We start from the raw sequence: 27,100 nt of genomic DNA, 5'->3' as shown, positions 1-27,100 counted from the left end.
AATGCATGAGCGTCGGAGTTTCTTAGTCTCTCGGTCCATGATTTCTACTGGCTTTTCCACGAAGTGTAATGTTTCGTTCACTTGCAAATCCTCGAGAGGGACATGCAAATTTTCTTCGGCTAGACACTTCTTGAGGTTCGAAACGTGGAAAGTCGGATGTACGTTGCTGAGTTCCTCCAGTAATTCGAGTCTGTAGGCCACTTTCCCAATTCTTTCCAGAATCTTAAACGGTCCAACATATCGAGGCGCTAGCTTTCCTTTCTTGCCGAATCGGATCACCCCCTTCCAAGGTGAAACCTTTAGGAGTACGTGATCACCAACTTCGAACTCAAGGGGCTTGTGGCATTTATCGGAGTAACTCTTTTGACGACTCCGAGCTTTCAAGAGATTGTCTCGTATTGTAACACCCCGAAAATGGGTTTGGTAATCAAACCACATTAATAGTAAAGACGGGTAAGAGTACCGTTAGTGGTAAAAATTAACCCGGTAAATAGTGAGATCGAAATAAATAAACTTTATGTTAATTAAAAAGGAGAATAAATACTTTGAGAAAACAAAGTATATAGAAGGCCCGAGTTAACGGGACTTAAAATAAAACAGGGTATAACTTCCCGAACCCACTAAGTAACTTGGAATAACAACCTAGTTAGTTAAGTGTTATAAGATGTCAAAGAAACTTGGTAAATAACACTTTTACAACACTTTGTTAGTTAAGGGGCTAAAGTTGGCTAAAGTGAAAGAGGATTTATTTAATAAAAATAAAACACCAAAACACACACCTAAGTGTGTGTTCTGGTCGTGAGTTCTAACAGGAGAAAAAGGGGTTTCCCTAATGAACCCTAAAATACACAAAATCAACCAAATCAAGAGGGTAAATCAAGTCTAAATCGAAAACCAAGCTAGGATTATTTGATCACTCGGGCTAGAGGATCACAAGGTATGTCGAATTCCATCTTTTAGTGATGTTTTGAATTCATGGTGAATTATCATAAACGAAATTATTGCTTGCATGTTTGATGTAAGAGTGAAATTAGGATAAATCCATGACTAGGAACAAACCCTAGTGAGGATTTGATGAATTAATGATGAAAAACTATGAAATTGATAATCACCCATATATGTGTTAAGTGGGTTTTTATAACAATGTGATGAACACATGAATTTGAATGTTAGTTTGAGAAAGTTGGTGTTATAATTCAAGTTCTTGATGTCGATCATGTAGACTAGACATAGGTGCTTGATTTTGATACTAAAACTTAGTGACATATATGTGTTTGTAATGATATGTTGGTAAAATTGGGGTAAGGTGTTCAAGAGATAGCTTAGAGACTAATCTTGAATGCGAAACCCGCCAAGTGTTCGATGAAATGCTTAAATAATATGGTGCAGACCTGAATTTTGAAAATTCACAATAAATCACAGAAAAATCGTATGGGTGTGTACTTTATATGCCTAAAAAGGTCTCTAAGTATTCTGTATTTCGTTAGTTAATATGATGACTTGGTTCATATGTTAAATGGGTCAAAAATGTTGAATTCAGTGGCTATTTCGAAAAGACAGCACGCTGTTTGGGCTAAAAATAAGTTGCTGTCCTGATTTTGTAAAAATCATATAAAATCATAGAAACATCGTTAGAAGACGTACCATATATGCCTAGAAAGGTATTTGAGAGTTCTACGATCCATCTTTGAACATGTTGATCTAATTCAGCTTTAAATGAGTCAAAATGGTCAATTACAGCAGCTGAATACAAAATCGCTGCACATTAATAATGTTCTTATTAACCAAGAAAAAGACATAGGATTGTATATACTTGCTTTAGGCATGAAGTATTGATTGTTGGGAACAAATAACACTTTATGTGACATGCTTAAAGTGTTTAAAATCACTTACTAACTAGTTTGTATAAGTAACTTCACTAACGGGTCAAACGGTTAGTGAATGAAAAGAATTATGGCATAAAACTAGTTGTTGAATATATGGCATGATTAGATTGATACCATAGGGTGATGTCCATTGTATAGAATGACCAATTTAACCATCTTATGGTTATTATGATATAGTGTGACACTAAACAAGCTAGGAGGGAGCTTGGAAAGGAACGGGTCAAACGGAAGATGGTTGTGAAGAATGTTTGCGCGGACGCGAGGTAAATAAAGCTTACACCTTTATCGTAAGATATGTATTTATTTATATATTATAAGTACGACAAGGTTATATTCAAAATATGATTTTGACACGAAAAGATACGGGTCGGAACGTATCAAAAGACGAAAAACCATGCTTAATGGTAAAAATGGGTGAAATGGTAATTTGGTCATGGGATGACTTAAATAAAAATGAGTTTTTGAATGGCTACTTTCTAAGTAAGCTTAAACGAATAAAAAGAGTAAAATGGTGATCTAGTCAAATATAAGCGCAAAATGTTTGGTCGTTTAGACCAAACGGGTCAAATGGTAATGTTGATACCATTTAACAATTAACGACTAATAAGTGTTTGATACCATTCAAATGGTAGCCACCGTAAGTTACGGTAGAGCCCAGTCACTTTTGCTGAATTTTGCATATCATAGTTAATCGAATCCGTTTTTGAGCATAGTTTCGATTACGGCACGCGACGGGTGTAAAACCTGCAAATCCTTGTTATTTTAATTGTTTGGCTCATGGGACTTGTATTAACTTGTAAATAAACCATCAAAACTAACTTTTTGTTGGTTTTGATTCTAGGTGAATGTTATATGCTTCCGCATGAAGATCAAGCCATGAGCAAGAACCGAACACACCTCTCAATGAAGCTTCCGCATTCGATCTTGTTTTCTTTTAATAAAAGTTGATTATGTAAACACTTTTAACAATGTTTTGGATGTTGTAAACATGTTTAAATACTTATGATGTAAAAGTTTTTGTTAAGTGGCATTTTTCATATAAAATGTTTACTTTAATGTTATGTAAATGTTAAAAATTATTATGGGTGTTACACGTATCTGGAGGATCTTGTCAGTTGTCTCTTGCAGTAACTCAGGACCGGTAATTTGCGCGTCTCCGATCTCGTGCCATACAATCGGCGATCGACATTTTCTTCCATATAATGCCTCAAAGGGTGCCATTTGAATACTAGCGTGATAACCGTTGTTGTATGAGAATTCGATTAAAGGTAAATGCAAATCCCAATTACCACCAAAATCTATAACACATGAACGAAGCATGTCTTCAAGGGTGCGGATTGTGCATTCAGTCTGACCGTTAGTCTGGGGAGAAAACGGTACTGAGATTAAAAGTAGTACCGAGAGCGGATTGAAACGTTTCCCAAAGGCATGAGGTAAATCGACCATCGCGGTTATAGATGATATCACGTGGTGTCCCATGTCGACAAATGACTTCGTCGGTATAGATTCATGCTAATCGTTAAACCTTATAGTCTTCTCGTATCGGTAGAAAGTGAGCAGATTTAGTAAGACGATCAATGATAACCCAAATCCTATGATGGCGTGCACGGAAGTTTTGTAATGAAGTACATAGCTATACTCTCCCATTTCCACATAGGGATCTCAGGTTGCACGAGTAAGCCAAAGGGTCGTTGTTGTTCAGCCTTGACTTTCGAACAAGTCAGGCATTTCAAAACATAGAGAGCGATATCTTTCTTCATTCCAGGCCACCAATACTTAGCACGCAGGTCCTGGTACATATTGTCGGCACCGGGATGAATGGAATATCCGGATTTGTGGGCTTCAGTCAGCAATATCTCCCGAAGGTTATTGCGACCGGGGATCCAGATGCGATCGAGATAGTAATAGATACCGTTCGATTTGGCGACAAGTTGGTGTTGGACTCTGTATGCCCAAGACACATATTAAATTGATGTGGCTAGTACATTATGATCCAAGTCGAGTCATACCCAATAACAAGCTAGACAAACACTTATATTACTTATTTATGATATGATCAAACAAATAAATATTAACACTTACAATATTTAAAAATTGGTTTTCTAAATAATTGCACTTGACAAACTAATAAATTATATGGATAATTTATTTTTGAGAGAATATTTTATTTTTTTATTTAATGGGTTAAATAACATTTTAAAATGTTGTATAAGTCTTATAACATTTGGTGTTATAATTTTATAAAAGTTATAAAATTAATCAAGACTTAAATTATTTTAAGAAAAAATTTTAAATTTTTTTATAAAATAATAAGTGCCCCCCCCCCCTTGTTCTTCCCAAGCAATATTTGGTCCAATAAGATCACATGCATTTTGCATGATTAGTGGACTAGTGATTGGGTCTTGAGGGTGGCACATTCTCTCACATCCTTTTTATAACAATTTGTATGACAAAAAATTAAAGTAGAGAACTTGTAAAACTCTCTCATAATTTTCGGCCATGGGGGTTTTGATCCAAGGGTTTCAAGTTTAATTTTTCAAGTGTAAAGCTTGGAACTTCTCTCATCTCTCATACCTTTTTCACATTGAATTTTATGAGAAAATTCAATTGAAGAACCTAGAAATTATGCTCTCATAATTTCCGGCCAATATGTGGTGTTCCAAGAAGGTTTTTCAAGTTTGAAAAATCAAGTGCAAGAACTCCATTTTGTCTCTCATATTTTCGGCCAAGGGTTGGTTCCATGAGGGAATTTTTCGAGTGAGTTCATGACTGTAAAATCCTAGCTAAACTTAAAGTGTTTGTTGGAAGGTTTGGGGTATACAAGCTTGAGGTATTCTACACTTGAAGACTACCATTCAAGAAGCATCATCTTCTTCATATCTTTTATTCCTTGGAAGGTAGTATTCTTGAAACACCCTATGGTTGTGTTTTATTTTGATAGCATGCATGTTCGTATATGGATCCGGGGATTGGGTTTTACATATAAAATAGGTTTTATATCAAGAAAGTAACATTTTTAAATAAATATTCCGCTGCGTTTTTATTTTATAAGGATAAAATAACTTTGATAAACATGTGAAAAACCCAACAATGGCATCAGAGTCGCTTATATGAGTGCATGCTTCAATAGATTTAAAATTTTCGGGTTTCAAAGGTTTGGTTAAAACCCTTTGGCCAAAATTTTATATATGGTTATCCTTTTGTTTTTCAAGATTATTTCTTACATGCATAAAGGAATCTTGAAAAATTATTTCATATGGATGATTTGTTTGTTTGGACAAAACCTACCTTTTCGGTTTTTCATACATGGCCGAAAATTGTTATAAAAGGGAACCATTTTTGCTTCTTGAATGTCATATAAATGTGGATGTATATTTTGGTGCATATAACCTAGCCATGACCTTGTGTTTGAATATGTTGAATGATTGTGTTGTGATTTATTTTAATTATTATTTCAATGGGTTGTAATAATTATTATCTTTGTTCTTCCATTTGTAAGATATGTAATTTATTTATTTTCATTTGGCATGTAAAATAAATAGATCAGTTGCATTTTATTTTACTAGAAAAAATGTATTAGGATTATTTCATGTAAAAGAAGATGCACAAAATGCGTTTTGTTTTGGACCATAATATTCGATCCAAAGGACTCCATGGTTCTTAACGGGATTTTAGCCCGATAAACAAAACACATTTTTGAAGTCCAAAGAAGTTTGGAGCTGAATTTGAAGTCCATTTGGAAGCCCAAAGAAAGTGAAGAAATCACAACACAAGAAGAAGACTTGAAGCATTTGGATGCTAAATCAAGTGGGAGTTCAACGACACATTACTTGTGTCAATATTCACCCCTTAGGAAGGACCTTTTGGCACACTTGTTTCGGCTAACAAGTGTTGTAAAAAATAGTTGGCTATGGTTATGCACCTATTGATATGTGAATTGTGCTTGTGTGGTTGCTTATTTATGTTGTTTGGATCATATGTCGATATGCATGCTTAACAAACTAATAATCAACAACAAGCTTAAAATTGGTTCCTAAAAAATCATTAAAGTGGATAATAAAATGTTTTATTAAAGGTTAATGATTTTATAATAAAATGGGTTTTATTAAGAAGAACGTTGAAAAAATTGTTTTCACTAAAGTAACAAGAATTTGAATGCATGCAAATGTATGGTACATAAATTTTCCAAACTAGAACTTTGAAATATTAAAAACCCCTTTTATAAAACAAGTCAAACACCATCCTTTTATACAACACTCGAATCACTTGGGAACTCTTATTGTGGGATAAAGGTCACCTAACCACATTTGAGGGAACTTGTATGTTCGAGGTGGGTTTACCATGTTTGTGGGATAAAGGTCACCTAACCACTTATGTGTATAAACTCACACGTGTGTGTAAGTTGGCCGACTTGATTTGGAAACCATGTGCTTAGGGTCACCGAAGCATGGCGAACAAAAGGTGTTGATATTAAACATGCCAACTAAACATAAAGATGTTTAACCGATCCCATATGGCTAGAAATTGCAAAGAGTTGCAATTGTCAAACGTTAACTACCTTGTTAATTTAAATAGAGGGATAAAGGTCACCTAACCAATATTAAAATGTAACATTGATTCTAGATTGTAATTATTAATTGTCTTTAAGACACAAAAGGGTATTAATGATTAAAATATAATAATATCGAAAGTACTAAAATTTAACCTTGTAAAATTTTGTAGATGGTCACTAACAATATTACCCAAACCGTCCGTAACCAATCACTAAAAACAATCCTTGAAAAGGATCGTCTCAACCATAACACTTTATGGATGATATTGAAACTTGAGAATCGTTCTCAAGCAAGAGAAGATATCCTATGTGTTGGACAATCCTATTCCCGGTGAACCTAACATGGAAGATGTGGAAGCCTACAACGATTGGGTTAAGTATACCGAGGACTCCATGCAAGCCTCTTGCCTTATGTTGGTAACTATGATTCCCGAAATTCAAAATGATTTTGAACATCACGGGGCATACGAGATGATTACCCAATTGAAGGAAATGTTCCTACAACAAGCAAGAGTAGAACGCTTCGAAACCGTTCGGGCGCTTCATGCATGTCGAATGGAGGAAACCCAATCGGACTCATCTTATGTCTTTAAGATGAAAAGCCACATTGATCGCCTCGAAAGGCTCAATATGGGTAAAAGGGCTTTATCCCTTCTAACGATCAATGAGGGTGGCAACAAGAAAGGGCATCACCCGGACTCCACGGCAAGTGTTGCAAAGGAAAGGGGCACTTCAAAAGGAAAAAGGAAAAGAAAGACTAAAGCGGAACCACCGAAACCAAAAGAAAAGAAGGCAAAGGTTGCCACGAATGATCCGTACTTTGAGTGTGGTGAGATAGGACATTGGAAAGGGAATTGTCCAACCTATCTCAAGAAGTTGAAAAACAAGAGGAATGCGGGGCAAACCTTAGGTACAATCTTTATGATACATATTGAACTTAATGTTATTTCTTCTAACACATGGGTATTAGATACCGAATGTGGAACTCATATTTGCAATTCATTGCAAGAGTTCAAAAGAAATAAGCATTACAAGAAGGGAGACATTAGTCTCTTCATGGGCAATGGAGCGAAAGTTCAAGTTGAAGCCCGAGGAGACTATGTTTTGAAACTTCCAAATGGTTTGGAAATTGTTTTAAAAATGTTTTGTATGCTCCTAGTTTTACTAGGAACATTATTTATGTTTCCCTTATAAGACAATGTGGTTTTTGATTTAAAGTTTGTAAACATTGACATTTATATTTCGATGAATGACATGTTTTACTTTAAAGCTATGCTTTCAAATGGTATTTATGAATTGGTTCATGATAATACATCATTTGATAGTTCAATGTACCAAGCAATCACCAAGAGACTCAAAATGGATTTGAGTGAGACCTATCTTTGGCATTATCGCCTTGGTCATATAAACAGATGTCACATGTAAACACTTCAAAAGGATGATCTTTTGGAGACAAATGAAGTTGGTTCATTTGATACATGTGAATCTTGGTTACAAGGTTAAGTGACTAAGGAACCCTTTAATGGGAAAGGGCAAAAGATTTATTAGGTATCATACATTCGGATGTATGTGGTCCTTTTAAGCCAATGACTAGGAATGGTGAAAGATACTTCATTCTTTAACCGATAACTATAGTAGTTATGGTTATGTGTACTTGTTAAGACACAAAGATGAAATTTTGAAACGTTCAAAAGGTGAAGTAGAAAATCAACTCAATCAAAGTTTTTCGTTCCGATAGAGGAGGAATCGAACTCTATTGGATATGGTTCGATCTATGATGGCTAGGAGCACATTATCTCTATCATTTTGGGGTTACGCTTTGCTCTCCGCACCCCGTATATTAAATGTGGCCCCCACCAAGAAAGTGGATAAGACACCTTTTTGAAATATGGCATGGAAGGACTCCATCATTATCATTTATTTTTAATGGTATGGGGATGTGAAGCTCATGTGAAGCAATACACCCCAAATAAATTGGAAGTCCGATCCACTAAGTGTATCTTCGTAGGATATCCTAAAGATGGTATAGGATATTATTTCTACGATCCAACATAGCAAAAGGTCTTTGTTGCTTGGAAGGCTGAGTTCTTGTAAGCTAAGTTCCTTATGGAAGGAACTAGTAGAACAGTGGAACTTGATGAGGATCAAGAACCACAAGCCGATACACGTTTGGTTGATACTAGCACTCAACAAGAGGTTGTTGAAAACGATCAAGTGATTGATCAATAAACACAAAACGTTCGCAGATCTGGTAGAATTAGTAGTCCACCTGAAAGATATGGATTTTTCATGGATGGATGCTACGTGGTAGATTCGGGTGAACTGACCACATACCATGATGCAATGTCAAAATCTGATTATGACAAATGGCTTAAAGCCATGAACGTAGAGATGCAATCCATGTATGACAACCAAGTATGGAAATTGGTTGTGTTATCTCTTAACTCCAAAGTAGTTGGAAGTAAGTGGGTTTTCAAGAAGAAAACTGATATGCATGGTAACTTGGATACTTATAAAGTGAGACTTATAGCAAAAAGTTTTAATCAAACTCAAAGGGTTGATTATGATGAGACATTCTCGCCCGTGGTGATGCTAAAGTCAATTAGGATATTATTTCCCATACCTGCATAATATGATTATGAGATTTGGCAAATGCATGTCAAAACGGTTTTCTTTAATGGATATCTTGAGGAAGATGTCTACATGGTTCAGCCTAAAGTTTTGACGATCTAAAACATCCTAACAAAGTATGTAAGTTAAAGAAATCAATCTACGGATTGAAATAAGCATCTAGAAGTTGGACTCACCGCTTTGATGAAGAAACTAGGAATTTTAGATTCATCAAAAACGGTGATGAAGCTTGTGTATATAAGAAAGCTAGTGGGAGCACCGTCACCTTCTTAGTATTGTATGTCGATGACATTCTACTATATGGAAATGATATTCCAACCATGGTAGGTGCAAAAACCTAGCCTGGAAATTGTTTTTCCATTAAAGATCTTGGAGAAGCCACCTATATTTGGGGAATAAAGATCTCTAAGGATAGATCAAGGCGCTTGATAGGTTTAAACCAAAGTGCATACATTCACGAAGTCTTGAAAAGGTTCAAGATGGAGAACTCTAAGAAAGGTTTGGTACCTATTTAAGAGGGGACAATATTGAGTGCGTCTCAATATCCAAGCTCAAAGGATGAGCAAGAAAGAATGAAAGGAATCCCATATGTGTTTGCTAGAGGATCCATTATGTATGCAATGATATGCACTAGACCGGACATGTCATGCGCTTTATGCATGACGAGTAGATACCAGTGAAATGAAAATAACGGTCATTGGATGAAGTATATTGAAATACTTTAGAAGACTAAGGATATATTTCTAATATATGGATCTGGTGAAGAATAATTCGTTGTAAAGGGTTACAAGGATACGAATTTCTGATAGAGATGATTCTCGATCACAATCAGTGTAACACCCCAACCCAGAACGACTGGCAAGTCACTATTACAGATATCAAAAACCAAAGAGTTTCAATAAACGATAGAAACCAAGAAACAAAAGTTTCGAATCCACCAGAAAACCTAAGTCTTATATTATTCAATTACTGAAAATAAATAAACACTGAAATTTCAAAAACTCCTTAAACTTCATTTTTCCTCTCACTCATCCCCGTTTCCCTTGATTACCTGAAAACACATAAGACAAACACCAAAAAGAAAAATACGGCTGAGCCAAAAAGTTGCTCAGTAACGGAGAAATCAACAGTTCTTTTAAAGACGAACAAATGGGAACGAAATACCACACACCGGAAGCTGAACTGAGACTGACATTGAACCTTATTTGAAATTAAAACAATTTTCCTTCTTTCAAATAGTTTTACTTATAATATAATAATGTTTAAAAATCCCAATTCCTTTAAAACAAGAAAAATATCCAAATTACTATATTATGAATAAACATTTAGGTTTAGATCAAAATCTAATGATAACTCGAATTTCTTAGCGAAACATTATCTAACCAAAACAATTATATTTCTAATTTAAAAATATATATACATTTAATCAACAAAATAGTTTAGATAAGCTGAGTTTTGAAAACATAGTAATCTAATGCTTGTAAAGAGCATGCAAACCGATACTTGAAACAAAACAGTTCTAAACAAATACTGAGGCGGACACCGAACAAATCTGAAAACAGAGACTGAAATTCTGGCACTGAAACAGATACTTACATAACTTGAATCCCAAAACTTATACTAAACAGATAACAGATACTGAACATAATCAGATGCATATAATCATATCAAACATATCATAACAGAGACAAGACATACGTGACAACATATAACAGTAAAACAAGTCACGTAATATAGAAGCACCCACGAGCCTAAACAGAGGCATGCATGGCTATAGTCCATGCGCTGAGATGGTGCGTGTAGGCACACACACATTATTCCATCTCAACAGGAGTCAGGAGTCAGGAGTCAGGAGTCAGAGCTAAGATCGATCTATTCGCCTCTAGGGGCCATGTGCTACACAAGCACAAACTAGAAACGCCGTGAACCTTAGTTACGCACCGTCACGATGAGTGCCATGTCGTTGACGCCCCAACGACAAGTCTAACATGTAATTGCTCGGGTGACAGAGTACAAAGCGTATCAGAAATAAAAGTGTCTTGCCATAAGTCTAAAGGGAACATGCAATAATGAGCACAAGATATAAGGTCTATTGCATGCTACAATATACACTAGTCATATAACAATATGAAACGGAAACTATTGACGAAAACATCCATACTACAAAGTAACGGATTTGAATAAAATACTATGATGACAAGGACAAGGACCGTACCAACGACTAATGAAAATAAAAGTTTACTACGATGAAAAGATAACAGAATCCGTACCTTATTGCAAGCAAAGAAAAACCAAATAATCAAGTCGACACCGAAAATCAAGAAACTATAATCCCGTTACAGCCCAAATTAGTTTTATAATAAATTAATCCCGTTAATAGACCCGTTCCTTTAAATTTTCTCCCGGCGACTAGGGATTTCGTTCTTAAACCTTTATCAAAATATACTTAACCAAAAATGACTGTTTATTTTATACTTAATACTCTCCAATTATGGACTATCTTTGCTGAATAAAATATGTCATTATCATACGGAAATATAGATATAAAAGTGTAACTTTTAGTTTGTAGAATTCTAAATTCCAAACTAAATAACAATAATAATAAAGAAAACAGGTCATATATATATCTAACCCTGACACACATTCTTACATGCATGATATCCATGCATACTACATACATATACATTAATAATATATATATGTATACTGTGCACACCATGGTCACACATCAAAACACATGCACACCACAACATATTATATACACATGCATTACCACACATATTCATTCTTTTTGTTGTTGAGATATGTAGTTTAGATAAGACAGAAGTATCTCAAAACAGTTTGCATAATGCAATAACCAAACGAAACCATTTTCATCACCTATGCACACCTAAAAAATTAACAGTTTTCATAGTCCAATACACCACGAAAACAACCACATAAGACCCATGAACAACGAATATAATCTAGGGTTATTTCATCGACCTCATTTGCCGTTTAAAAAAAATTTAAACTTTAGTCGCCGGTACGGGTTCAGACCAGAATTTAGGCATATAAATTCGAATCGGACAAGGGATCGTTTGGGTACCTTAATTGCCAAACGGGATGGAAACGAGACTAACGAGTAGCAGCAGGGAGTCAAACGGAACTGAACCGAGGTGAGCAGCAATAGTGATTCACGGTTTGCGTTCGGCTACTTCGTCACCGGATCAAAAGAACAACTTCCATATCAGATTTTGCATCAAGGCATGACTCGAAAGAAAGTAATAAGTTAACTACCGCTACCGGGTCGTGAGTTGGAATGACTAGAACGGAATGCGGATCGCACGAGATGGTCACGGCCGTATAGTCGTTGGTTCGGCGGCTATCGGTGGTACTATCGTGGTGAACAACTCTTGGCGGAGGCGGTCACGGCGGAGTGTTACGGTGGTGTCACGGTGGTTGCAGTGCGGATGTTTGTTGCAGCGAGTGGCGGTGTGACGGAACAAACGAAACGATCTCCGAACGATGGTGGGGTTTGAAGGGTTTAATAGAAACAATGGTGATGATTATTGTGGGTTTCATAGAGAAAGATGAGTATGAATTGGTATAAAACGGTTGACGATCAAGGAGTCATCCCAAAAATATCGGTGGGTTCGTTGGGGAGGTATGAATTTGAATCTTAAAACTAATCGGTAATGTTGAACAAGAAAAGGGTTTTAGGGTCAAAGTCTTATTCGTTCATTCACTTTGTATCTGGTCATTTGTGTCAGTCCCTTTCAAATATATGTTATTGTATTTATATCAATCCTCAATTATTTCCATTTATCCTCATAGAATTTATAATAATAGTATTTTATTATTCAATCCAAAGTCACATATATGAAGTAAAAAAAATATATATTCAACTTTGAGATAAATAAAAGATAAATCCAATTAGATTATTTTTATTATTATTTCAGAATATTACAATTCTACCCTTCTAAAAAAAATTTTGTCCTCAAAATTGCTAAGTACGAAAACGAACGATTTCGCATATAACGGACATGGAATAGACTTTACATATAGCATACCATTAGACAACATACATACTAAGGCACCAAGTTTCTGAGATAGCAATAAACGGATACTAAATCAAATCAAAACAAGTATCTCTAAAAGGAGCAAATATAACTAGAGGATACTCTAAAGAAGTGGACAAGGACTTCAAATACTTAGCAAATAAAAGTGATACTACAAATGTGTCGCATTAATATCAAAGAGCATACGTATCACGTTCACCAGTTTGCACATAACCGAAAAGCGTACCTGGGGCATTAGATGCGAGTGCGAAAAGTCAACCTCCCCTGGTAGGTTTAGTGTTCCCACCAGTATTAGGTCGCTGCTCAGGCCGAGTGCAGTCCCTAATCAAATGGTTTGCATCTCCACATCTGAAACAACGACCTTTAGCAAGGCGACATGCTCCACCATGGCGTTTCCCACAATGAGTACAAGGAGGGATATCAGCACGATTCTGATTCGGGTTTTGCTGATTATGTGGCTGTGCTCCAGGGGCATCGCTCTGTTGCATCTGATTCTGTGCAGGCCTACGATTCTGATAACGGTTTCTTCCACTTCGCGACTTATTGTTGTGATACCTATCAGAATGGTCCTCACGGTCTTGGGATTGCTCATTGCCACTCTGATTATCGGAATTATCCTGGTCGTTCTCCCTAGAGCGTTTGCGATCACCATCCGATTTCTTCTCACGCTGCTTCTTCTCATTATTCAAATTCTTGACAGCATCGACTACCTCAGTAATGTCAGTGAAACGAAGATTCAAGATGAACTTCCTATTATGATCGCATATAGCCCATTTGAAATTCTCGGTCTGCTGCTGTGGTGTACCTGCTGCTGGGCCCAGAAAATTAACCAAACGACTAAAACGAGCTTTGAACTCCATAATAGGCTCGTCATCCCCCTGCCTGATAGAAGCATACTCTCTCAGATACTCACTCCTGTCAGCGTCAGTGAAGTACTGCTGATAAAACAAAGTGCGAAATTCAGCCCAAGGGAGTGTCGCCGCATACTGATCACCTCTACGAGCTTGTTTCAAAGTCTTCCACCACCTATGGGCATCGTCCTCTAGTTTATAACTAGCAAGCCTAACTTTAAACACATCACCAACGCCCATCACTTCGAATAACTTCTCGATATGAGCAATCCAGTTTTCCGCCTCAACTGGTGTAGCAGCGGTACTAAACGATTTTGGCTTTTCCTTTCTGAAGCGCTCAAGCCAATCAAGGATAGTAACAGGAGCGTTATTGTTACCATTGTTGTTTCCCCCTGGTGGTTGCTGCACATTGTTGTTATTCTGCTGCAGCTGTTGTAGAAGGTTGGGAACTAAACCCGCAATAGCTGTATTGACAGCATTAGCAATCAGAGTTTCCAAAGGGACGTCGTTGTTGTTCACATTTCTTCGAGGAGGCATCTGAAAAGAGATATACATGTGAAAAGAGGAAAGTTCCAAAGCGTGCGGAAGATGACACAGATGGAATCCTAACCCGACGTCTACCCATTAATTAACTCACATGTTTAATTTTTTTATTGTTTAAGTTTTCTACAAGAAAGAGCCTGGGCTCTGATACCATAACTGTAACACCCCAACCCAGAACGGCTGGCATGTCACTATTACAGATATCAAAAACCAAAGAGTTTCAATAAACGATAGAAACCAAGAAACAAAAGTTTCGAATCCACCAGAAAACCTAAGTCTTATATTATTCAATTACTGAAAATAAATAAACACTGAAATTTCAAAAACTCCTTAAACTTCATTTTTCCTCTCACTCATCCCCGTTTCCCTTGATTACCTGAAAACACATAAGACAAACACCAAAAAGAAAAATACGGCTGAGCCAAAAAGTTGCTCAGTAACGGAGAAATCAACAGTTCTTTTAAAGACGAACAAATGGGAACGAAACACCACACAACGGAAGCTGAACTGAGACTGACATTGAACCTCATTTGAAATTAAAACAATTTTCCTTCTTTCAAATAGTTTTACTTATAATATAATAATGTTTAAAAATCCCAATTCCTTTAAAACAAGAAAAATATCGAAATTACTATATTATGAATAAACATTTAGGTTTAGATCAAAATCTAATGATAACTCGAATTTCTTAGCGAAACATTATCTAACCAAAACAATTATATTTCTAATTTAAAAAAATATATATATATTTAATCAACAAAATAGTTTAGATAACCTGAGTTTTGAAAACATAGTAATCTAATGCTTGTAAAGAGTATGCAAACCGATACTTGAAACAAAACAGTTCTAAACAAATACTGAGGCGGACACCGAACAAATCTGAAAACAGAGACTGGAATTCTGGCACTGAAACAGATACTTACATAAATTGAATTCCAAAACTTATACTGAATAGATGACAGATACTGAACATAATCAGATGCATATAATCATATCAAACATATCATAACAGAGACAAGACATACGTGACAACATATAACAGTAAAACAAGTCACGTAATATAGAAGCACCCACGAGCCTAAACAGAGGCATGCATGGCTATAGTCCATGCGCCGAGATGGTGCGTGTAGGCACACACACATTATTCCATCTCAACAGGAGTCAGGAGTCAGGAGTCAGAGCTAAGATCGATCTATTCGCCTCTAGGGGCCATGTGCTACACAAGCACAAACTAGAAACGCCGTGAACCTTAGTTACGCACCGTCACGATGAGTGCCATGTCGTTGACGCCCCAACGAAAAGTCTAACATGTAATTGCTCGGGTGACAGAGTACAAAGCGTATCAGAAATAAAAGTATCTTGCCATAAGTCTAAAGAGGAACATGCAATAATGAGCACAAGGTATAAGGTCTATTGCATGCTACAATATACACTAGTCATATAACAATACGAAACAGAAATTATTGACGAAAACATCCGTACTACAAAGTAACGGATTTGAATAAAATACTATGATGACAAGGACAAGGACCGTACCAACGAGTAATGAAAATAAAAGTTTACTACGATGAAAAGATAACAGAATCCATACCTTATTGCAAGCAAAGCAAAACCAAATAATCAAGTCGACACCGAAAATCAAGAACCTATAATCCCGTTACAGCCCAAATTAGTTTTATAATAAATTAATCCCGTTAATATACCCGTTCCTTTAAATTTTCTCCCGGCGACTAGGGATTTCGTTCTTAAACCTTTATCAAAATATACTTAACCAAAAATGACTGTTTATTTTATACTTAATACTCTCCAATTATGGACTATCTTTGCTGAATAAAATATGTCATTATCATACGGAAATATAGATATAAAAGTGTAACTTTTAGTTTGTAGAATTCTAAATTCCAAACTAAATAACAATAATAATAAAGAAAACAGGTCATATATATATCTAACCCTGACACACATTCTTACATGCATGATATCCATGCATACTACATACATATACATTAATAATATATATATGTATACTGTGCACACCATGGTCACACATCAAAACACATGCACACCACAACATATTATATACACATGCATTACCACACATATTCATTTTTTTTTTGTTGAGATATGTAGTTTAGATAAGACAGAAGTATCTCAAAACAGTTTGCATAATGTAATAACCAGATGAAACCATTTTCATCACCTATGCACACCTCAAAAATTAACAGTTTTCATAGTCCAATACACCACGAAAACAACCACATATACAGACTAGACCCATGAATAACGAATATAATCTTAGGGTTATTTCATCGACCTCATTTGCTGTTTAAAAAAAAATTTAAACTTTAGTCGCTGGTACGGGTTAAGACCAGAATTTAAGCATATAAATTCGAATCGGACAATGGATCGTTTGGGTACCTTAGTCGCCAAACGGGATGGAAACGAGACTAACGAGTAGCAGCAGGGAGTCAAACGGAACTGAATCGAGGTGAGCAGCAATGGTGATTCACGGTTTGCGTTCGGCTACTTCGTCACCGGATCAAAAGAACAACTTCCATATCAGATTTTGCATCAAGGCATGACTCGAAAGAAAGTAATAAGTTAACTACCGATACCTAGTCGTGAGTCGGAATGACTAGAACGGAATGCGGATCACACGAGATGGTCACGGCCGTATCGACGTTGGTTCGGCGGCTATCGGTGGTACTATCGTGGCGAACAACTCTTGGCGGAGGCGGTCACGACGGAGTGTTACGGTGGTGTCGCGGTGGTTGCAGTGCAGATGTTTGTAGCAACGAGTGGCGGTGTGACGGAACAAACGAAACGATCTCCGAACGATGGTGGGGTTTGAAGGGTTTAATAGAAACAATGGTGATGATTATTGTGGGTTTCATAGAGAAAGATGAGTATGAATTGGTATAAAACGGTTGACGATCAAGGAGTCATCCCAAAAATATCGGTGGGTTCGTTGAGGAGGTATGAATCTGAATCTGAAAACTAATCGGTAATGTTGAACAAGAAAAGGGTTTTGTGGTCAAAGTCTTATTCGTTCATTCACTTTGTATCTGGTCATTTGTGTCAGTCCCTTTCAAATATATGTTATTGTATTTATATCAATCCTCAATTATTTCCATTTATCCTCATAGAATTTATAATAATAGTATTTTATTATTCAATCCAAAGTCACATATATGAAGTAAAAAAAATATATATTCAACTTTGAGATAAATAAAAGATAAATCCAATTAGATTATTTTTATTATTATTTCAGAATATTACAATCAGGGTATGTCACACCCCGATATTTCCACGTATTACCGGTGGGCCTGGTGAGGAGTATCGTGACGTAGTTGATATCATCATGGTCAAATAATCACAGTTCAATGCACAGCGGAAGCCTAAAGTAAAATATATTACAAACCGAGTGAAAGTAACATAAGTTTTACGAACGGAATGTAAGAGGATCCACAGGTGGATCTTAAAACAGAATTATAAACACTGTTCAACAGACTTTAGACGTTTAGAACTTGCAGGATTCCCTATTAACGCCCTGAGCTCCCAGCCAATTTACGTACAGTACCTGTCACTTAACCTTTTTGGAAAATACGTCAGTTTACACTGGTAAATACAATTAACTGACTCTTTTGAAAATCTTTATGAAAATTGATTTAAATGCACAAGGCACAAAAATTCTTTTTTAACTTGGGAAAATTATATTAATAACAATCTTGTATCAGATTTACATGTTTGTCCAACATTTAGGGCTGGTGATTATACAAACCAATCAAGATTAATCAACTCACCACAAATATAACTCACAAGAAGTTACCCTTATGAGTGAGTATATCTTTTACATACGCAACAGGAGGTGTTATGCCTACACCCTGTGCTTAAGTTGTGGCCATTCACTTTTTAAATGAGCCAAGGATATCCAGGACACGGTCATTAACCCCCAATGTTATTTGTTATCAAGCAATACTGATTAAAACGGGATTATGCAATTTAATCATCTCCGATTAAAAGGCTTCTACACCCGACCAAGCAGTATTTTTATAATACCGTATCCTAAACCCGTATAAGGGAAAATAATTTAAAAGTATTTACCTGAGCTAAAATGCAATTTATACTCAGCCGTATATTCTAATCATCAAGAACAAGTACCTCTGCTGGGGCTCTCAATCTGGAACGAAGGTTTTATTAACCTATTAGATTCCTAACGGGTCTTATTTAAGTTGAAAGTTAAACCGGTTAGTTTTAAGGAAAGGTTTACGATTCAAAACGCAAGATTAAGCGAAGACCGGATTAGAATGTGATTTAGACCCGACAAGCATGGAGACTTGTATAATACGGGTAAACTAAACACATTCTGAATTTTGAAGTGAAAATGATAAGGTTTGACCTGTTTCGGTTAATTTATGCAAACTAGTTACATAAACCGTACCGAACGCGAAAGATGCATAACGGGTAACCAAATGAGTCATGAACATGATTCACAAGTTGATATGCCTTAAATATGTTGTGATATCAGTAAGATACCTTCCATTATGCCCAAAACGAATTTAAAATCAAATTAAGCCCCGAAAGGGCATTTTGGTCATTTTAAAGATTATAAAAGAGGTTAAATGACAATCTGAGGTTCTGGTCTAAAATGATCAGTAAAAATATTTATTTTAATAAGTTATATCAGTAAAATATCTCACATATGTAAAATTTATCATTTATGGCCAAACTATGCACCGTAGGGGTATTTTGGTCATTTCACATATGCTTTAAGGGTTAATTTTGGAAATCTGAGTTCAAAACTTTATTTACTGTTAAAGTATAAAAATTTATTCATAACATCAGTCGGTATCCAGCTTTAGGTGCCTAATATGGTTTTAAACCATACTATGCGCCTAAATCGCATAAAAGTCGGTATTTGACGATATTCGGTTTAAATAGGGAAATCTGAGATTTTGACCGGCCTTTACAGTTTAAAATAACTTATTTATCATATAAAATTAGTAGAAAAAGGTTTGACATGTAAAGGATGTATAAAACTTATTTTATTAGCAAAAAGGGCGTTATCGTCAATTACCGAGCCTATGCGAGAACTCTATGTTATGATTATCTTAAAATTTAATAAAAATTTCAAAAAATCCCAAAATATTATATTACATCAGTAGGTAAATGGTTTGTATGTCAAAATTTGGATTTAAATAGGCTTTATGCCGAAAATGCCGTTTAATTAAGGCAAATTGGAAAATAATAATCCCATCTTTCTAAAATTGGCGGATAATAATCCTAAGTCAGTTATTATCCAATAATAATCCGACCTCGTCCAATTTTTTTTGTAAAATAGACCGCCGTTAAAAAAAGCTTAACGGAGTTGAGTTTTTTTCTGAATTAAAAACCGATATTTTAGGGCTTTTGATCAGAACGAGGATACGAGTTGATTGATGTAAAACTTACCTCGAAATTGTGTTCGAAATGGCTTGAATTTTGTTAATTGGAAGTTAAACACCCGAATTGAAGCACCGTTTTCGTGGGTTGGGGGCAGTATTTTGAGGTAAGTTTTACATCAATTGACTCGTATCCTCGTTCTGATCAAAAGCCCTGAAACATCGGTTTGTAATTCGGAAAAAAACTTAACTCCGTTAAGCTATTTTAACGGCGGACTATTTTACAAAAAAATGGACGAAGTAAGATTATTATTGGCTAATAACTGACTTGAGATTATTATCGGCAAATTTCAGCAAGATGGGATTATTATTTTCCAATTTGCCTTTAATTAATAAAAAGCTTTCAATTTACGCTATTGCGCATAACTCCCATTTTAGACCACGAACTGATGTGAAATTTTATGGACATGTTTATAAATCAGTAATAAAGGTTTTTATCCTCTCACATTTTCAAAAATCTTGTTTTAATATCAAAAGGGCATTATGGTCAACATTTAGGCATTTAACGGAAACATGCAATGAACTAGGATTTCTATGAAACCAAGTTGTATAACCTCAGATGGTTACACTAACCTATAATATGGTCCTAAAGGAATCCTAAGGCATATCTAAACTAAGCTAAATTGGGTCAGAACTGAAAGTCAAAGCAAAAGTCTACTTTTGCGACTTTCGGTTCCGAACCGATCCTAAACTCAGAATTGTCGGGTTGAACATGCCTAGACATGTTCAATTAATATTTACCAAGTTATTAAAGTGACAAAATTGATTTTATTGCCTTTACATCATTAGTTATGAATTTTGTTTAAAAAAACGACTCGTTTGACTTTTATTTTAATTACTTTGACCCGACAATTAACTAAGCAAACGTGGTAATTAGGAGGTGCCCTTTTGAGGGTTTAATACCTACCTAATTACGATCACGTAGCCATGTTCGTTGCGAACAATGTCTTGACCGTTTAAAAGTCAAAGCGTTTATCGCAAACGCTTGACTTTTAGGCTTTAAGAGCCAAACAATTGAACTAAGCACGGAAGGACACTTACAAAGGATCCAAGCAAGGATGGAATTGATCTAGAATGCTCAGGTATGAAGCACAAAAGCTCCAACTTAGAACAATTCAGATCAAGTATGAAATTAGAGCAAGAACAAGTGAGTTTATATAGGATTTTGAGAACCGTTAGGATCGTTTCTCGTAACCCGTGATTCAATCTGGACCGTACAAGTATTACCCGTTGTTTTGGTAATCTATGGGTGCCCAAAACAGCCCCTAGATTGATTAAAAACCATCTACAATACCAAAAACCAGCTACTGATCAAGAAAAACAAGTTTTGCAGGTCTGATGGGCTTACACGGCCCGTGTAGACTCAGAGAGAGTCTTACGCGGCCCGCCTACTAACTCAGATTAGCAACAGACTTTTTAAAAATTGTAGAAATGGTCCCTGTTAGCATATAAGGTCATGTTTGGCATGTTTAAGGCCCGTTAAGCCATTTCCAAGGCTCTACAATGATTCCTAAACATAGGGAACATAAAACATGCTCAAAATATGTCTGATGTCGGTTCGTTTGGTCGTACGGTTGCGTTGTTCGGCTAATTACGACGAAACACGAACGGACGCGAAAAACGATCTAAATTACGCGACGAAAGGAATTTTATCATGCCAAACACTAAAATAAAATATTTTAGTGATTACATAAATTTTTGGATGTTCGGATATATTTAGAACATAAGATATGCGCGAAAATGCAAACTTGTGCCCTTTTTGACGCTTTTAGTCCTTGTTGATCAAATAAGTTTATTTTTGCGCACCAAACACCTCTAAGCCTATTTCTAAGCTATGTAAAGGATATTTAGAGCATGTTTAACTTATGATCATATTCCGGAAGGTTCGATACCATACGAATCGATAGACTTTTGTAGTTTGACGCAAATAGTCCCTCTAATGCGTAAACTTGCGCATATCATCGTTTAATAGCATTGAAGCCTTATGTAGGTCCCTCTCGGAGGATGACGAACCTAAACCTTGTTATACTAACACACTAGCAAGTGCGGAATCCAAGCTAGTATGCAAACCGGGATGAAACAAGCACAAACACAAACACACAAAGATTCACCGATTAACACAACTTGTATTAATACGAATGAAGGGTTCGGTTACAAGCTCAATGTTTACAAATCTGTATTGCAAACTCTCTAAAGTGTGTGTGTGTGTTCACAGAATGCTCTCCTTCTCTCTTGTTTCAACTAACTGATGAACACACACTGCATGGGTATATATATACCCAGCAATGGTTGCCTGTCCGAAGGATCTGATAGATGATCGAAGGATCATCTATCGATGTCAAAGCCATCGAAGGATCCACAAATACCTCGAAGGATGGTGTATCCTTCGAGGTCCATCAGAATCCATCGAAGCATATCTTTCGTGGTCATCGAAGGATCTATATTATCCTTCGATGAGCTATCCTTCGACAGAGATGTATGACAACCATTTTCTAACTGTTCGGCCAAGTCAAACCAGGAGGACGGTTGACTTGGTCAACTTACAGACTAACAAAGACATCGTTTTACATCATGACCGAAAACAGACAAAGTACAGACATAAGTGCACCAACAAACTCCCCCTTGGCTGTAGCTTTGTCTCGATTTTGGTCATCTTTGATCTTCGCGTCTTCAAGACTCTGATGTCCTTTTAAGTCTTCAATGTCGGAGGATCTTCAAAGTCTTCACGTCTTGAAAGCAGAGAGTGTATCAACAAACTACCCGTATCATGTAGGAAGTGTGTTGACAAACTCCCCCTTAACATAAGCTCCCCCTTGAGCTATGCTTGTGAATGACTTGATCTTTACAGCTTGAGATCCTTGTGGTGTTGATGATCGTCAGCAGCAACTCGATCAACTTCATCATTTGAGTGCCTTCACGTCGTGTCTTCATTCCAAAGCTTGTCATCGACCATGTTCTCCTTGCCTTTAGAATCTGCACATGCAAGAAATCTAAACGCGTAATGAGAACAACTGCTTGGAATATAGTTAGTATAAACAAATGACACACGTATGACCATGTCACAATCAAACACGTCCGACAATTTGAAAGTTCAATAAATTTGTCAGTTTTAGATTTAACTTTCAAAAACTTGCAAATTTCGACCGTTTATGAAGATTTTGTCAATTCGGTTTTTGTTCAGGTTTTAGGTAGCAAAGACTCGAGTTCCAACATCGTACGATCGAAAATAAAGCAGAAATAAAATCTTTTTGGTATTTTTGAATTTTTCAAATGTAAAGACTGAAAGCAGTAAATAAATATATACAGACATTCTTTTTGCGAGTTTCGAGGGTAAAAGAATCATATCAGTGTACGGTCATGCCAAAACGCTCTTGTTGTTCAGTTAGTTAACGTTAAGATAAGCATCCTAGAACAATTATCGGTATTGTTGTCCACTTAAGCTCAACTTATCAGATGTAATTATGGCGAGGGGATACGTTAAGGTATGATTTATACTTACCGACCGGTGTTCATCCACATCACGACACATTCCCGTATCAAGGTATGCACGAGTGTTCATCTTACCGGTGAGTATACCGATTATCATCTGTTTGACCGTATATGATGTGAGATTCTCACTTATTTTGATTTGAAAACAAGCCCTATGTGATATAATCACTTATTGATGAGGAACTTGATTTTCATATGCATGAGGGCACAGGAGCAAGTCCGTGAACAGGTCAGTACTTTCGTACAGCAGAGAGACGAACTTGACTCCCGGAAAAATGTGATATTTTATCACTTATTTGTTTGGACATGTGATTGTTTATCACTTATTGAGGTCGAATGCAGTATGCAGTATGTAATATGTACACGTATGTATAGTATCATGGAAGATCTAGACTTGCGTCCCCGTTATTTTTCGGTAAAAGATACAACCATGATACCCAGATGATAAGCAGCATAAAGACCGAATATCTCAGAACCTCGGCAATCTATCAAACGAAATTTCGGTACTAAGACCATATGCCAATGAATGGTTCCCACCTGATCTTCAGTCGATTTAAGTTTATATCACCCTGCACACTTTAAAATGATTGTGAGCCTACCGATACATCTTATATAGAGCTGCTTATCGTTTTTCATTTAAGGTTTAAAGAGGTTTGGATAGACCACTGATGTACTATCATTTTCTCTTTTGCTCTCCAGGAAACTCATTTTTGTTTTTCTATTGTTTTTGTGTTTTTGAAATTTTTCGATGTTTTTGGATTTTCAGATTTTGGATTTACTCCCCCTAAAATCAACAAACTAAGACAAATTTAAAACACAAAGGTATTTACAAAAATGATTTTCCGATGTTGGTTTACTCTTGCTTGACCTTAATGCCGTTTACCAATAATAAAAAGTTAAATCTTGATTTGTCAAAAGCTTTGGTAAAAAGGTCGGCACGTTGGTCATCGGTGTGGACCTTAACAACATCGATTAGCCTTTTCTCAAAGCAATCACGTATGAAGTGATATTTGATTTCGATGTGTCAGGCCAAAGAGTGCTGTATGAGATGATAATAATTCATAAAGCAGCTTAAATATCGACAAGCATAAGGGAGATTAGAAGTTCAAAACCGTATCCTGCAACTGCTTCGTGCATTGCAAGGAATCTGAGTGCTCTCCCAAACTTGATATCCACCCGGTGTGGACTTCAAGGTCGAATTTGCAGCTACTGAGAAATCTCTTGACAGCAACAAGATAATAAACCTCCGGGTCCGGCTGGTCTTCCATATTGCACCAGCGAAGGTCTTTGACTTTCTCTTTCAGAAATGGTGTACGGATGTTCAATCCATGCAAAGGCTTCTGCACACATTTCATTGTATTCTTTCCTGAAGACCCGATCAAAAACCATAACAACCAACTTTTGGCATGTTCTTCATTTGGTCGAATTTTGCAACTTCATTCAACCACATTCTTTCACCAACATATCCTTCTTCTTTTCTTTTTCTTTCCTCTCTCTCCATCAATGGCAACAACATTCTCCAAGATATATCAATATTTCGGATCCTTATGTCGCCAAACTTGTGCATGGACGCTCCACTATCAACAATCCTAAGACTATCAATAGTTCCTCCTGGAACATCCTGCACACTCATTCAGAGATTAGTTGGAGAGGGGGACCCAAGCCTTTGTGGACTTGGGTCGTCCTTGATCATCAAGGAAAGTGATCTCAATCACTTGACGATTTGGAAAAAGAATTTGTGGTGCTCCCCCTGACTGAATTACCTGTTTTTGTTTCCAAGCTTGTTGTCCCTTACCAGTATTTGAATTAATTGTTTTTGCATTTACTGGTTTTTACAGTTGTGGATTTAGCTTGCACAGGTTTTTCTTCTTTGACCTCTGATTTTAAGGCCTTCTCAATTACCTTTTGGTTCTTTTGTTTTAACTTCTTTTCCCTTTCTTTCATGTAACACCTCGAAAAATTCCGTCCAATAATGTCTTGACACGTGTCATAAGGTTCCGTTATGTGAAAACATACTTTAGAGGGACTAAAAGTGACAAACAGTGAAAACTATGGAACGTAAGGGTCCAAAGTGTCAACAATGGATAAATAGACTCTATGATAACCCCACATAATGTTTATAACCTTTAACGGATGGTTCATGGATCATACGACGCGGAAATTGCACGAAAGTGAAGTATTGTAAACTATAGGGGCCAAAAGTGTCAACATGTTCAATTTATACCTCTGAGTGAACTTTTGGCAGACCCGAAGCTTTGTATAGCTAAAATATACTCACTAGAATATGTGGTAAAAATTTCATGAAGTTTCGTCAACGTATGAGAAAGTTATGGCCAAAACCGTACTTAAGGGACTAAAAGCGTCAACGTCGAATTTCAGGGCTTTTCGGTTGAGCGCAAAGTTATCCGAGGGCATTACCATGTTGGTAAAAGTCCTAAGGTTCTTAAAAACCAAGTTTGGGGGTTTACGGGTCGAGAAAAATAGCCGAAACATCACGTACAAGCTCAGGGACCATTTCTGCCAAAGATTGAAACTTGTTGGCTGATCAGGAGGGTCAGGCGACCCGCCTGGACATGCCCAGGCGGGCCGCGTGGGACTGCCAGCGACAGAAATTCGAGTTTGGGTCTATTTGGGTCCGAATTTGAGTTGGATACAGTTGTAACTTGCCTCCATTTAGCCCAATAACATGCCATGCATGCCTACCACTACAGTAACCTCGAAAATTCCGATTTAAATCAAGTTTTGATCACATTTCTTGGACATTTGCAATTGATCAAGAACACATTCTCTCAAGAGCTCTCAAGAACTCTCAAGGCAAGCTTTCTGGAAGAAATCTGAGCAACAAGGCCGACTTCTAGTGTCCACTAAACATCTTTAGGACCATTGTAAGCCTTCAATTCGTCCTTTAATCCGTTTTTATAGTGATTATTGCTAAAAGTCAAACTGGGTGTTCATAACCTTTGACTTTCTGATTAAACGGATTTCTTTCAGTAATTTCTCGAATTGAAACTTGTTATAGATTGGCATTTATGTGGGAAACAAACCCTCTAAAGGGTACTACCTGATTCCCACTACATGCATGCTTAATGTCGAGTCAAACATGATTCTAAAAAGTCAACAGAAGCAATTTTTGTGAAAAATAACATGATTAATGATATAGATGACATGCAACTTGATTGATCATTAAAAATAACTTGTAACACATATAAGAATGTGTTTTAATCATCATCAACTCGACAATCTATAGTATAGCCACGAATCGGAACCGAAAGTCTTGTAAAACGATTATTTCGTAGACTATCGATTCGGATTCGTACATGCATGTTCGAGATCTGTATTGGAAAGTATTTTTGACTATTTTTATTTTAGTTAAACTCTCTGGAATTTTCTTTGATTGAGTCTATGCTTAGCCTATTCGAATGCATGTTTCCGGTTTATGCATAAAGTTGACTATTTTGCCCTTTTTGACTTAAAACGGGATTTTTGGAAAAGTAAAAGAGTAGAGATCTTTATTTTTATTATATAAACTTGCACCGAAAATTTCGGATCAGTTGGTGGTCCAGATTGTGAGTTATGGCCATTAGCGTAAAACTATATTATAAATTTACATAAACGGTCCTTTTTGCGTAGAACCCGTTTCTGGCCA

The 27,100-nt window shown here is 36.4% G+C and overlaps 1 long non-coding RNA gene across 1 annotated transcript; it reads left to right on the top strand.

The window, feature by feature from the left end:
- The first annotated feature begins 781 nt into the window (after window positions 1-781).
- LOC110905499 lies at window positions 782-2,916 on the top strand. The gene is made up of 3 exons (XR_002573176.2): window positions 782-937; window positions 2,064-2,149; window positions 2,728-2,916. It is a non-coding gene; the product is annotated as an uncharacterized LOC110905499 (long non-coding RNA).
- The last annotated feature ends 24,184 nt before the right edge of the window (window positions 2,917-27,100 follow it).

Source organism: Helianthus annuus, chromosome 14 (assembly GCF_002127325.2).
Source record: "Helianthus annuus cultivar XRQ/B chromosome 14, HanXRQr2.0-SUNRISE, whole genome shotgun sequence".
NCBI lineage: Eukaryota > Viridiplantae > Streptophyta > Magnoliopsida > Asterales > Asteraceae > Helianthus > Helianthus annuus.
The sequence above is the reverse complement of the archived record's forward strand: the minus strand, read 5'-3'. Positions and strand labels throughout refer to the sequence as shown.